The following is a 15,000-nucleotide window of genomic DNA, read 5'->3' on the forward strand; positions in this document are numbered from 1 at the left end:
ACATACATACATACACGTAAACAAATACAAGATACGCATACAGTCACATCATGTACACACACACACATAAGTACATGCATACATATACACACACAAACGCACACGCCATTCCAGAAGCATTTCTCACCACACAACCTTACCAAAGGCACAGAGGCTGTGTCGTCATCCACGGGTTAGTCCGGCCGGCGGTCCTGCAGTGTACCATCAAACTTGACCACTTTCACTTAGCTGACGATGGCGACGATGAGAATACAGCGAATATCACTTATTAACGAATTACTTATCTAATTATCCATTTATTTACTTAATTACGTGTTTATATCTCGTTTTTTTGTACTAAGTGGCGACCTTAACAGGATAGACCTTTCCGTATAAGGTCAGTTTGGCACTTGGCGATCCGTGTGCCTAGGCCCCCTGACACCAGAAAGGGGGGCGGTGCCAAGCGCTATCAGGTCACGTGTGATACCGTATCTTGCCACCCCGTTCTCGGGTACAGTCACTCGCAAAGGCTTGTTCGGTAGGCGGGAGGGAGGGGGAAGGGGAAAGGTTTATGGGAGGGATTTTGTTAACCATAGGATCAATCCTCCCCTTTCTGGACAATGGATATGTGTGTATATCCATCTCCGGACATCTGAAACTGACCCAGTCTTTTCCATAGGTACAAGAACTAGATATGTATTGTATATATGTATGCATTTTTATACATATGTTAAATTTATGAGTAAAACATATATATATATATATATATATATATATTATATATATATATATATATATTAAAAACTGAACAATGCGGGGCCCCACGATGTTGGACCCAGTTTTGTCCCCTCCCACATCTGAATAAAATCGCCTGGCGGCATTAGTCAGAATAAAGTAATCAAGGCAGTACGCGTTAAACATGTGACTCACCTTCCACTAAGGGGCGGAGAGCTCAAATGGACACACACACACACATGGAAGTACACACACATACGGACATACACACACACGCATGCGCGCACACACACACACACGCATGCGCGCGCGCACACACACACGGACATACACACATACACACACGCTCGCGCATACACACAAACTACTATATAATACTATTATCATTAGTATTATTTTACTACTGTAAATATTACTACTATTATACTTACTATACCACTACCACTATATAATACTATTACTATTAGTATTGTTTTACTACTGCAAATATTACTATTATTGTAATTACTATTCCACTACTACTATACTCTTGTCACTATTACTACTATACTATTTCGACTACAATTGCTATTATACTATCACTAATTATACTACTATGAATGCTATACCACTATCACTACCACTAACTATACTACTATTAGGCATACTGCCACACTACTATCACTACCACTACTTTCGTTCTACTATTATACCACTGGTCCAACTATTACAAAGGATTACAAAGGCGGAGCACGGCGACAGGAGACCTCGTGGTCCATAACTACGTCGGATGCGAAAAAATATATAATAATGATAAATAGAAAAAAAATAAAATAAAAATTATAATATTATTAAGAGAGAGAGAGAGAGAGAGAGAGTGAGAGAGAATGGAGAAAGCGAGAGAGAAATAGAGTGTGTGGGTGAGAAATAGAGAGAGCAAGAGAGAGATACAGAGTGAGTTAGCGAGAGAGAGGGGGGAACGAGAGAGAAATAGAGAGTGTGAGAGATAGAAAGAGCGAGGTACAGATAGAGAGAGAGGGGGAGGGAGGGAAGCGATATATATATATATATATATATATGTATATATATATATATATATATATATAATATATATATATATATATATATATATATGTAGAGAGAGAGAGAGAGAGAGAGAGAGAGGAGAGAAATATGAATAGAAGAGAACAAAATTTAGCTCCAAACATTTTTGTCTCCCTTGTCACATGTAATGTTTACTAATCTACTACTGCTACTACTATTACTGTAGTTGAAGGGAGGTATTCGAGTCTGCCATGATGTGGTAAACTATTCCAAGAACTCGTTAATTCATTAAGTTGTGCCCATGTCACGCCCCAAGGTTTATGCACACACACACACACACACACACACACAGACAGACAGACAGACAGACAGACACACACACACACACATATATATATATATATATATTTTTTTTTTTTTTTTTTTTTTTTTTTTTTTGGTCCGGGACTGTTCGAACGCAGGCGACGGTGAGTCCACCACGGTATGCCATGTACAGTAATGATTTCTGGAGAAAGCTGATGTATCACACACGCACACATACAGTTATCTCAGGTCCTGAAGTGAACAATCAGCAGATTCCTTTGTTGACCTCTGCGCCGCGGCTAGGGTTCAAACCACCACCACGCCAAGCCTCAACCTCCCACTGTGGTCCCCAGTCACGGGGGATTCCATGAAGAATCGTCGTCACCCCAGACTTGGACAGGGTGACACTTCTTCAGGTGGGCTATCCTAGGGTGACAATTCTTCCCGTGGGCTATCCTAGGGTGACAATTCTTCCTGTGGGGTATCCTAGGGTGACAATTCTTCACGGGGATGATCATATCGCGACAATTCTTCCTGTGGGCTATCCTAGGGTGACAATTCCTCATGTGGGCGATACTGGGGTGACAATTCTTCCTGTGGGCTATCCTAGGGCGACAATACTTCATGTGGGCTATCCTAGGATGACAATTCCTCATGTGGGCGATACTGGGGTGACAATTCTTCCTGTGGGCTATCCTAGGGCGACAATACTTCATGTGGGCTATCCTAGGATGACAATTCTTCACGTGGACTATAATAGCGCGACAATTCTTCCTGTGGGCTATCCTATGGTGACAATTCTTCCTGTTGGGTATCCTAGGTTGAAAATTTTTCACATGGGCTATCCTAGGGTGACAATTCTTCATGTGGTCCATACTGGGGTGACAATTGTTCCTGTAGGCTATCATAGCGCGACAATTCTTCCTGTGGGCTATCCTAGGGTGACAATTCTTCTTGTGGCCCATCATCCTGGGTTTACGATTCTTCGGTTGTATACGTTGACGACAATAAGCATAACCCTCATTCAACCGAACCAAACCTAAACTAATCTAATCTTTATTCCACGGTTGATATTCGGCGTACTGGGGTGACAATTCTTTCTGTGGGTGACAATTCTTCATGTGGGCCATCCTGGGTTTACAATTCTTCGGTTGTATAAGTTGATGACAATTAGCGTTATAACCCTTTTGGATGGAACGAGCGTAAGAACAAATAAAAATAAATGATAAAATAGAATAAAATAAAATAAAAGACAAATCAAAGTGACTGCGAAGAAATTAAAAATATAATTTCCAAGCATTTTTCTTTAATAAGTTGACTATAACACATTTTGTGACAAAGGTATCTTACTATGCCTGTACGTAATTTGTCAAAGCTAATATAAAGAAGAACGTTATTTAGACTTGACAACACTATTTATCAAAATAAATATATAAAAATTAATAATAAATAAATTAAAAAAAAATAGCCTTGGAAAGATAGTATATTCAACGTTAAACTACATTTTTTATATTTACTGAAATTGGACTAATTTTTAATCCCACGATATTCGCCCTCCCTAGAAAACAAATCGTTTATTCTAATTTCTAATCTTAAAACTAAGTGACATTTCCATTTCAGTTTACCATATAATCTAGAAAAAATGTAAATGGTCAAGGGCACATTCTAGAATCTGTTCTGAATCTAGATTCAAAAAGATTCCTAAATATCTGAAGAAGGTAACTATATTTAGAGCAGTTCAAAATTTCATGAAATTATCTATCTTTTTATCTATGCATTATTGTACATCAATTTACTATACATGAGGTTATTATATATTTTTCAATTAATTTGAAGTTGCAAGTGGTCATTCTAATATAGTTATAATGTAATATATAACATGATACATATACACTACATATCTACAATATGCCATAATATCTGCAAAACCCAAACAATATTCTAATAATATTTTCTGTTTTCATTTTTATGCCTTCAAATCAAACTGATTTTAGACTGCTATTTGTATGTTTTATTAGGATATTTTATGCATTTTTTTCATTTTGACTAATATTTACATTATATTCCTTGATACACTGATATCAAGCTCGGATAATTTGACAGGGAATTTGTATGATATTTGTTTCTTTACAGTTACAGAAAACGTATTACATTCAAAAGACGTCCTAACAGGATATCCGCTGCGAATTTTTATTGGGTGTACTTTTGAAACAATTGATGTTCGATCCAGTCTCTCTTATGAGATCATTGCTCCAAGGATGAATGATTAAAAATAAATAAATACATTGATAGATTTATAGATAAATACGTATTTGGAAATAATAATAATAAGAGTACAACACCAAAATAATAATGCTAATATCAATTACAATAATAACGATCATTTTAGTATTCTTTCGTAATGCCAAACATTAATCTTTATTCATTTTTGATTCCGAAAAAATAATTAAACTTAATTAACGTCTTTCTAATTAGCAACTTGATTCGAATACTAAGCGATTATTCAGATGAGTAAAGTCACAAGGTAAGCGGATGCATTTGATGAATAAACGGTTTCTTGAGAAGCAAGGCGACATGACGTCACAGAACATCCGGCGTGTTGACATAGGAATGTTCCAACCTTCTTCTGGGCAGTATCAACACAATACCTCACAAAACAAAGATATTTAACAACTACTTAAGGTCTATGCTCCCACGAAATAGCAAAATTATTACAAAAAATATTTGTATAATATTTCAACCATCTCGCCAATAATAAGTAACTAATCTTAAAAAAACATTGATTCCTAAAATCGAAGGGCAATTCTACCGATTTTAAGAATGACAAGTCATACTAATAGTCATAAAAACCACTAAAATACTACGAACGATAGTTAACATTACTAAAACTTATCTTTACGCGCGTGAGGCTTTGTTACCTGATAGTAAAACCACAACAAACTAAATCGCTTATCAGTATCATCCAACCCATTGGGGCGTTCACCAAATGGAGCCCAAAATGTCGATCACATATTTAACAATTTCTGTTCAAAATATGACCAATGTAAAGTAAATAATAAAATGAAAAATAATACAAATAATATAATAAAGTAAAATCTAATATTATAAAATATAATTAAAATCTGACAATTAAAAAATAAGATAAAGTAAAATAATGAAGTAAATAATGCAACTAATGTAAAGTGATGAAATAACTAATTTGTAGAATCTGAAAAATACATATAAATAAAAAAGAAAAATATTCTTAAAAATACAAATCTATCTACTGTATATACCAGTGGCTTTTTCCCCCTTATATGGGAGGTAGCCAAGTCAAAAGGCAAGTATTTTCTCCCACATATTCCACTCCCATCCACCACCTTTCCCCCCGCCCCTCTCCCATCTTAGCTCCTCGTGGATGACGGGTCATCCCTGTATCCCGCCCACTGCCATGGGTCAAAAGCAATGCAGCAAGACACAGCACATCTACAGCAAGGGCATTTCACTTCATCAGCGACCCCCTCAGAGCGGGGAGTTGCAATAATAATAATAATGATAATAATAATAATAATAATAATAATAACTGATAATAACGATGATAATGATAATAAAAATTATGATGATAATAATAATAATAATAATGATAATAATAATAATAATAATAATAATATAATCATTAATAATAATAACGATAATTATAATAACAGCAAGTGATAATGATAACAATACTACTCCAAGTGCTCCCTGAGGACGTCCAAAACTGGCCCACGCACTGCTACAAAGGCCCGGTCCTTTATCGCTTGCCCAAGGTCAAGGCGATTACAAAAGCTCGACCAACCGATCGACATTGAAATATTGGCGAGTCGATCGATCCAAGACGAAGAAGGAAAGGTTCCATTTGTGACACAATGCGCACACTGTATTATGCACAATACGCACACACACACACACTCGTGGAGCGGTGGTAGAGTTCCCGCCCGCCACTACGGCGGTCCGCGTTCGAATCCCGCCCAGGGTGAAATAATTTCAGTATCGCTGCGTTGCAAGTCGTTACTCCAGCTCTCGTGGGCGGGAGCTGGGCGTGTGTGTGTGTGTAAGGTCACAGCATTACCCATAGATCGGTCATATATGACCTCTAAGCTCTCTTGCGGGAGGGATATAGCTGTCGATCACGAGTCCAGCACGTGATCCAAAAAGACCAAGGTGAATACACATACACACACTTGTGGCGCGGTGGTTTGAGTTCCCGCCCGCCACTACGGCGATCCGGGTTCGAATCCCGCCCAGGGCTGAAATAATTTCAGTATCGCTGCGTTGTGAGTCGTTACTCCATCTATCATGGGCGGGAAGTTGGGTGTGTGTGTGTGTGCGTGTAAGGTCACAGCATTACTCATAGATCGGTCATATATGAACTCCGAGCTCTCTTTCGGGAGGGAAATAGCTGTCGATCACGAGTCCAGCACGTGATCCAAAAAGACCAAGGTGAATACACATACACACACTTGTGGCGCGATGGTTAGAGTTCCCGCCCGCCACTACGGCGGTCCGGGTTCGAATCCCGCCCAGGGCTGAAATAATAATGAGCTTTGAAGGCAATGGTGAATCTCTCACACACATCCGAGCTCTCATCCGGATGGGTAATAGCTGTCGATCTCGAGAACAGCACGTGGTCCAATGCAATGGTGAATCACACAGATCGGTCAATATGTGAGGTTTGAGCTCTCATCCGGAGGGTAATAGCTGTCGATCACGACAACAGCACGTGGTCCAAGACAATGTGCCTCAGTATCTGTCCAAGAATCATGTTGTCATGAGTTCGATACTCGGGACCCTCTGCGGGCTTCTTGCGATGGTTCCCGGCAGTCCTGGCCAGGCGGGGAGGCGACCCGAACGTCGGCCTTAAAAAAAAACAAAAAAAAAAACAGCGGCTTACTGTCACTGACATGGCTTTGTCCTATCAGGGGGTTTTCCACTTCCCACTTCGTGTGAGCGGTGAGGTCAAAACGTCCCCTTTCCTCTATCATACAAGATCCACCGAGACTAAAGCCTCTTATCCGTAGTTCAGAGTTTAGCTATAGTTGTTTAGTTAATCTCACCAAAGGGAATTAACTCCTTTTTTTTTTCTTTTTAATCCTTTGAGTAATCCTTCGATCGAAAGCTCCTTATAGTCGGTGTCCCCGTCAAACGCTGGTCGCCCTTGCCTTTCGGTCTGGGGTCATCCTTCATGGTCATCCTCGGGGTCATACTCGAGGTCATCCTCGGGGTCATACTCGAGGTCATCTTCGGGATCCTCAAGGTCATCCTCGGGGTCATCCTCGAGATCATCATTCAAGGTCATCCTCGAGATCATCATTCAAGGTCATCCTCGAGGTAATCCTCGAAGTCATCCTCGGGTTCATTTTCGAGGTCATCCTTCCTCAATCTCGTCCAAGGTCATCCTCGACTGTATTCAGCTTTGGCAAGAGATGTCCGGACATTGAAACCAGTTACGGTGGCCTTAAAGAGAGAGAGAGAGAGAGAGAGAGAGAGAGAGAGAGAGAGAGAGAGAGAGAGAGAGAGAGAGAGAGAGAGAGAGAGAGAGAGAGAGAGAGAGAGAGAGAGAGGAGGGAGAGAGATAGAGATAAAAAGAGATACAGAGATAAAGAGAAAGAGAGAGATAAAGACAAAGAGATAGAGAAAGATAGAGAGAGAGAGATAGAGGGAGAGGAGGGAGAGAGATATATATAAAAGAGAGATAAAGAGAAAGTGAGAGTTAAAGAGAGAGGGAGGTACAAGGAGAGGTGATAGAAAGAGGAGGGAGATAGAGATAAAAAGAGATACAGAGATAAAGAGAGAAAGACAAAGGGACATAAAGAGAAAAAGAGAGAAAAAGAGAGAGAGAGGGGTACGAGGAGAAGTGAGAGAGAAACTCCCGTGTTGCCGGATCCGTGAGCTTCTGAAGCGAGGCTGAGACCAGCGCGCCACAGCGAGCGCAATGTCTAAATCCTTGCATCGTATTGACAGTCAATATCTCTTGCAATCTGGAAAACCTTTCATCCCATAGGTTGCACCCCACGTGACCTCCAGGTGACCCCATCTCCCCGACGGAGCCCCACATCTACAAGGGGGGAGGGCTCAGCCCCCCAACACCTTTAGAACGGCGTCATAACCCCTAAAAAAAAAAAAAAAAAAAAAAAAAAAAAATCATAATACATAAGATTTGTGATGATGAAAAGGTGCCGTCAAATGATTTAAATCACATTTGGAGACACTCCCCATCCCCACCTCATTACTGGAGAAAAAGTTACTTTCACCGTTTCGTAGAAAACGGAAAGTCACTTTCACGGTTAAACAGTTCATGTGCGCATGCGCGTACACACACACGGTATACATAAACCCATGTACGTACACACATACAGGCTAACGTACGTACGTACACACAAACGCGACCACGAGGCATTTTCTATATATACCATTTTCTTGTCATGACAAAAATATGATTACCATAACTTACATTACATTATATTTACGTAACATTGATTACAGTTCTTCACACATCATTCACATTCATACATACACCCGGGTATATATCGTAATTAATTTCCACGTCATTTTGTTATTGTAAATACTATCATCTAGACATAGGTATGTTAATTACTTTCAATAATGTAAACGTATGGCCACACGCGTACAATGAGAGGGAGTGCATATTGCACTTTGTGTACAAAGGCTCGTTAATCGAACAGCCTTTAAAGGACCGCAAACTATCATTCTCCATCAAGTGTTGTAGTCGAATATTTACGACCGCAACACACTCTCACGCACACACACACACACACACACACGATTCGGTGGCGCGGTCGGTAGAGTCCCCAACTATCAGTACGGCGGTACCGGGTTCGAATCCTGCCTAGGGCTGAAATTATTTCAGTATCGCTGTGCTTCGAGTCGTTACTCCAACTCTCGTGGGCGGGGAGTTGGGTGCGTGTAAGGTCATAGCATTATCCATAGATCGGTCGTACCAGCTCTGAGCTCTCTTCCGGGAGGGAAATAGCTGTCGATCACGAGTCCAACACGTGATCCAAAGACCAAGGTGAATCACACGATTCCAAATAAAACACATAAACGAGCCATTGGGCATGCAAGACGGGGCCCCACGAGCATGATCTTTTTCTTGTAATTACAAAGGAAATACACAGAAAAAGGGGCACACACGTACACAAAGGCGAAGAAAAAAAAAAGATAAATAAATCAAATCAAATCATGTTTCCATATATGGTCTGTTACACAGAGGAATGAACTCCCTAAAAGAGGCTCTATAGGTTCAATATTCACAACAGGGATAAATAATAATAATATATACACATAATCATATCCTTAATTATGTAGATATACGAGAGTGAGAGAACGAGATAGGAAGAAAGAGAGATAGAGAGAGGCAGAGAGCACGATGATAAAAAAAAAAAAAAAAAAACGGACAATGCTTTACCACTGCAACCTCGTCTACCTACCTCCTCCTCCTCCTCCTCTTCCTATTCACCTCTGACACAATGGGAGATTCTGTCTCCTTGCCAACAACGAACCTTTATTCATGACTGTACAATCCTACAGCTTCGCCCATGGTAACCAGCTCTTCTATCCTTGAGAGCTTTGTAAGGATGCTGCGTGGTTCTGGGCCGTAGAGGTATCATTCTAACTCTCCCCATCACTTTGCCCTAACTTGCTGGCAATTGCTTATTTTTGTATAGTTTGTGTCGATTTTTATGAACATATTATTATTTGTCTATTTATCTATTTAGTATTTCTATCTTAAATCCATCTTTGTTTTGTGTGGCGTATAATGTATAATTATGTACGTACATACATACGTACACATACACACATACATGTGCACATCTTCAGAGCTACATTTTCCTCTTCCCGCCTTTTTATGATCGACCGATGACGTCATGTCGCCTCGGGATAAGCGTACAAAAAAAAAACGGATTTCACTGCAACATGTCGACATCAACACATTTTATATATAATTGTTACTTAACAACGGAGGATATCATTCACCTAAAAAGTTTGGTATTTCATTTCCCAAGTTAATCTTCACTTTTGAAGTGGAAAAAAATATTTATGTTCAAATATATAGCATATAAGATTTCTTTTTCAGACGAAAAAATATTTATCTACAGCAGCACCTATTCTTACTGACGTCAGGCGATTTTATTCATATTTAAGATATCCTACCTGCCCATCTCAATTAACACCGTCAACTGCATTCCACGAGCATAATATTCTTTATTTAACGTTAAGTGGTTTTATTAGATACAGAAGAAATATTTCAATTATACACGACATAGCAACCGTTACCCGTCGACCAGCCACACCCATATCACTTCCGTATCGGGTAACATAACTACCTTCCGGCAAATTATTTAATTCGTCTCCTTAGCAGAGAGAAAAAAACAAACAAAAATAATAAAATAAACTAAGTCACATTTTAACCTTTCCATACCGGACGATCAGTTAAAATGTCCTTTTAGGATGTCGTCAGGAGAATTTTTTATTAATTTCCGTGGGACCCTCAACGGTAACCGCGACCTTGAGGGAGCTATGGCCCATCCTCGGTACCCCCGGAGTGGACAGACCACACCCTTACGCCAAGGCCCTTCCCTGAAATGCCTCACCCACGTTACTCATCTTTCACCGGTTCATCACGTGTGAACTACTCACATCATTAACATTGAGGTCAATACTGAAATCAATATTGAAACACATTGAACACATTGAAATCAATATTGACGTCAATAATATTGACTAATATTGACAAATCAATATTGAAACACATTGAAGACATTGAAATCAATATTGACGTCAATAATATTGACAAATATTGACATCAATAATATTGACTTCAATATTGACATCAATAATATTGACATAAATATTGACATCCACATCACTGTAGGTTTTCCTAAATGTCTTTCTATGGTGCTCTGTATTATTACATGTATTAATTTTTTATTCATTGTTGTTCACATTGTGAAAACTTTGAATGACCAATAACCATCCCGTTTTCTTTTTGTATTCATGAGTGGGGGGGGGGGATGGGGGAATGGGGGGATGGGGAGACGGGGGGAGGTGTAAATGGGTCCTTAAACAAGTGGAGGAGGAGGAGGAGGAAATGGAGAAATATATAATATTATCATTAATTATTAGTATTATCATTATCATTATTATCATTACTATCATTACTATTATTATTATTACTATCATTACTTTTATTATAATATTTGTTATTATCACCAATAACTACTATTACTATTTTCTGAATATCTTAACATATTTTTTACTACTACTACGCCTACTATCGCCACATCGCAATTACCATTACCACTATTTACATCATAGAATCAGCGAGGAACCAAGGTGGAAGAGGGAAGGAGGGAGTGAGGGAGTGGAATGGGTGGGAGTGGAATGGGTGGGAGTGAGTATATACCTTTTGACTTGGCTACCTCTCTGGTAAGGTGGAAAAAATTGGCATATTAATATTATTACAATCAATATTATCATCATGATTATTATTATCATTATTATTATAATCAATATTATCAACATTACTATTATTTCATTATTATTATTATTTTTATATTGTTACTGTATTTCGTAATCATTCATGTATTAATACAGTTTAATGATACCGATTGTGTTATCATATAATAATAATAATAATAATAATAATGAAATAATGATAGTAGTGATAATAATAATAATAATAATAATAATAATAATAATATTAATAATAATAATGAAAAAGTAATGATCATATATATATTCCCTGATTAATAAAATACAAAAAAATCCTCTACTTCAGAGTTAGCCAGAATAAAATTGAAGTAAATAACTGTCATGGAGACAGCAAGAGACCATAAGGCCTACACTAGGCAGTTATGTAATACAAATGAGGTTGGTTGAGAGTGAAGTGACAGCTAAGGTTGATAAAGGTGTTTTCTCTATCTTTTGTCCTTGAACCAATTACGAGTAAACGACGACCATAGGTCGATTACAAAACTCTCTTTCTCTCTCTCTCTCTCTCTCTCTCTCTCTCTCGCTTATTATTAATCCCGGTTTATTTCACCTATAACCAAAATTATTATTATTGTTACTATTATTATTACTATCATTATAATTAATATATCATTATTATTATTATTATATTATCATTATTATTACCATTATCCTCTTTATTATTAACATTATCAATATTATCATAATGAATTACTATCTATTCATCAAATTATGACAATTTATGGATGATGTTATCGCTGTTATTACTAATATTTCCATAATCATCTTATAAGCATGACTATTATTATCATAATATTACTATTATCATTACTATCATCATTATTATTACCTTTATCATTATCAATATTATATTACTCGTTTCATCAAATTATGACAATTTATTATGTTACTATTATTACTAATATTTCAGTAATGGTCATATAAGCATTACTATTATTGTTATATTACTATTATTATCATTGTTATTATTACCATTATCATAATCAATATTATCATTATATTCCTCATTATTCATCGAATTCTGACAAATCATGTTAATAATATTGTTATTACTACTAACATTTCCATAATCATATAAACATTACTACTATTCACTGGTTCAAAATGTAGTAACACATTTGTAAATCACAATGAACATCACAGTCGTAAGAAAGAAAATGTATAAGTGAATCTATATATTTCGACTGCTAACTGCAACCCTCTTCAACAGCACAAAGTGGGATGATGATGATGTTATATTTAAATAGGAACTAGGGAAGGAATAAATATCACTACCCTCCCTAATGACCTGAGGATGACCTGAGGTTGGGTCAGGTCAGGGGACCTGTTAACAATCTGTTTTGTAATGAGCAATCCAGAGATAAAGTCTGGGGAATCCTGACCTGACCTCAGGTCACCAGAGTGAGGGTTGTGATAGTTATTCCTTCTTTAGTTCTTTTTCCTCTGTAAGAAGTTATTTAAAGCCAACATCCCCCCCCCCAAATTTGTACTACTGAAGAGGGTTCCAGTTAGCAGCAGAAAGATAAAGATCCGTTTGTTCAGCTCTTTCTTGCGACTGTGGTGTCATTTGTGATTATTATCGTTACTCCCAGACAAACTGTTGTATTTGATATATGTACGTACACCAATTTTTCCACCCTATATGGAGGCTGGCCGAGTCTAAACATATATCTACTGGAAAAAAAAATGGATCATCCATGTCTTCCGCCACATTGTTAACATCACACTATTATCAATTTTGGTCTCCGTCCTATAGAATGGATATCAATTCACTAGAATAAGTACAGAAGAGAATGACCAACATGATACATGGATTCAGAAATTTACATAAGAACATAAAAATGAAAGAGACTGTAAGAGACCATAAGGCCTACACTAGGGAGTTCCATGTCTATTATTACCTGTCATCCCCATCCATAAAGTTGTCTAACCGTTTCTTACAACCAAAGAGAGGCTTAGGCACCTTAACCTACACTATCTAGATTCCAGAAAGACGCAGAGTGCGGGGTGATCTAATAGAGGTATACAAGTGGATCAAAGGTTTTAACAAGGGTGATGCAGACAAGGTCATCATATTAAGGCAACAAGGCAGGACTTGCAGTAATGGGTTTAAACTGGACAAATTTAGATTTAAGAAGGAAATAGGCATGTTCTCACGGATGGGAATGATAGGTGGTAATGGACATGGAACTACCTATGGTCTCTTGCAGTCTCCAATTTTTTTTTTTTTCTATGGATGGGGATGACCATTGGTAATGGACATGGAACTGTCTAGTGTAGGACTTATGGTCTCTTGCGGTCTCCTTCATTCTTTCCTTACGGATGGGGATGACCAGTGGTAATGGACATGGAACTACTTAGTGTTGGCCTTATGGTCTCTTGCAGTCTTCTTCATTATGTTCTTATGGATGGGGATGACAAGTGGTATTGGACATGGAACTGCCTAGTGCAGGCCTTATGGTCTCTTGCAGTCTCCTTCAAACCTTATGTTGTGACGGATGATGACAGGTGGTAAAGGACATGGAACTGCCTAGTGCAGGCCTTATGGTCTCTTGCAGTCTCCTTCAACCTTATATTGTGAGGGATGATGACAGGTGGTTATGGACATAACTCTCTAGTGTAAGCCTTATGGTCTCTTACAGTCTCCTTCATTCTTTCCTTATGGATGGGGATGACCAGTGGTAATGGACACGGAACTGTAAAGTGCAAGCCTTATGGTCTCTTGCAGTCTCCTTCTATCCTATGTTACGTGACAGTGTGATTTATTTGATCATTTTCTTTTATGTATTTTATTTATTTATTCATATATTTACTAATTTATTCATTTATCTATCTATTTATTAATTTATTTTGCACACTTCTCTAATGTTGATCCAATAAGGATAGAAACGCTGGTAAACTAAAATCCGTGACAGCAACCTCAATGGGATGGGCGTCTGCATGGAATCCTGTTCTCAGAAACCGTGGAACAACTGTTGTTAGCGAGCGAGTGATGCAACGCGTCCCTTGGCTTAATCTCCCAATTGCGGAGTTCTCCCTTACTCCCCCCCCCCCGCACTCCCCCCGGCATGCACTGACATCATCAATCACGTTTCTATATTTCTATATTATCATTACACATCAATACATACAATCCTGGTGGCCGTCTATAGGCAGAACCACAATTATTGTATATTTCTTGTTTACCTTTGATATAGGAGCATTCGAGTAATAAACAAAAAAATGTACAGAAACATCCTATATCTCCACCTGTTGCATTTGTTTCACAATAAGTTTTATTATCACTTGCGAATAAAACCCGAGGAATTAATCAAAACAAATTCAAGATAGCACAACAATAAATAAAAACGAATCTATGGTGATGTGATATACATATTTCCTTGCAGCATGCAGAGTACAGTAAACTTAAAGATAATCATAATTGGT

At 38.1% G+C, this 15,000-nt stretch overlaps 1 protein-coding gene across 4 annotated transcripts in view; it reads right to left on the minus strand.

Moving 5' to 3' along the window:
* LOC143033325 (major facilitator superfamily domain-containing protein 12-like) overlaps positions 1–15,000 on the minus strand; it is a 42,315-nt gene that overhangs the window by 27,073 nt on the left and 242 nt on the right. The window contains exon 1 of one of the 4 annotated variants that reach the window (XM_076198630.1): positions 141–384. The exons of the other annotated variants lie outside the window; for them this stretch is intronic. The gene's annotated coding sequence lies outside the window, so the exon portion shown is untranslated. Of the gene's footprint in view, positions 1–140; positions 385–15,000 lie in introns of those variants that run through there. 4 annotated transcript variants of the gene reach the window in all.

Source organism: Oratosquilla oratoria, chromosome 15 (genome assembly GCF_046742065.1).
Source record: "Oratosquilla oratoria isolate Oo_2021 chromosome 15, ASM4674206v1, whole genome shotgun sequence".
In the NCBI taxonomy this organism is placed as follows: Eukaryota; Metazoa; Arthropoda; class Malacostraca; order Stomatopoda; family Squillidae; genus Oratosquilla; species Oratosquilla oratoria.